The sequence below is a fragment of the Branchiostoma belcheri genome, unplaced genomic scaffold (assembly GCF_001625305.1).
Source record: "Branchiostoma belcheri isolate BF01 breed outbred unplaced genomic scaffold, Haploidv18h27 scaffold364, whole genome shotgun sequence".
Lineage (NCBI taxonomy): Eukaryota > Metazoa > Chordata > Leptocardii > Amphioxiformes > Branchiostomatidae > Branchiostoma > Branchiostoma belcheri.
In genome coordinates this window covers 69,466-69,953 of record NW_017803981.1, presented here as the reverse complement: position 1 = coordinate 69,953, position 488 = coordinate 69,466, and the positions used below count along the sequence as shown (strand labels likewise).

At 49.4% G+C, this 488-nt stretch overlaps 1 long non-coding RNA gene across 1 annotated transcript in view; it reads left to right on the top strand.

Moving 5' to 3' along the window:
• Nucleotides 1–9: 9 nt before the first annotated feature.
• LOC109476189 overlaps nucleotides 10–488 on the top strand; it is a 3,638-nt gene continuing 3,159 nt past the window's right edge. Inside the window, exon 1 of the long non-coding RNA XR_002140602.1 lies at nucleotides 10–294. This is a non-coding gene — a long non-coding RNA (uncharacterized LOC109476189). The remainder of the gene's footprint in view (nucleotides 295–488) is intronic.

Below are 488 nucleotides of genomic sequence, written 5' to 3'. Positions count from 1 at the left end.
CACCCCGTTCTGACACGCTTAGACGATTACAATCGCTAAGCAGGACCACTGCTTAGTCGACAGACTCGACTAAGCACCGTAGTCTCATGGTCTAGCCTACGCGCTTAGCGACAAAATCACATCAACCTACAGCGGATCTAGAGCGGCAGGAGCCGCGAAGCCTCACGGGATCGGGGTCCGGGTCACCGCAGCGGCCAGGTCACGGCCCGGCATACAGCCGACCGTTCTGTACACAGTACGTCTGGAAACTTCGCTACGCCACGCATATATACTTCTACGTCAACTATTTTACAGGTAAGTGTTGCTCCAGGTTATGATTTTAACTTGGGCTGACATGGGATTCGGAAAAAAGCTCAAACAGTAACTAAAACTTGGCTGTTAAAAAATGATATATAATAAATGGGGGAGGGGGGCAAAGTCAGGTTTGAATGAGGGTACGTATAGGCTTTGCGAAAATCTGAACTAGGAACTAACGTAAGGGAGGGTTT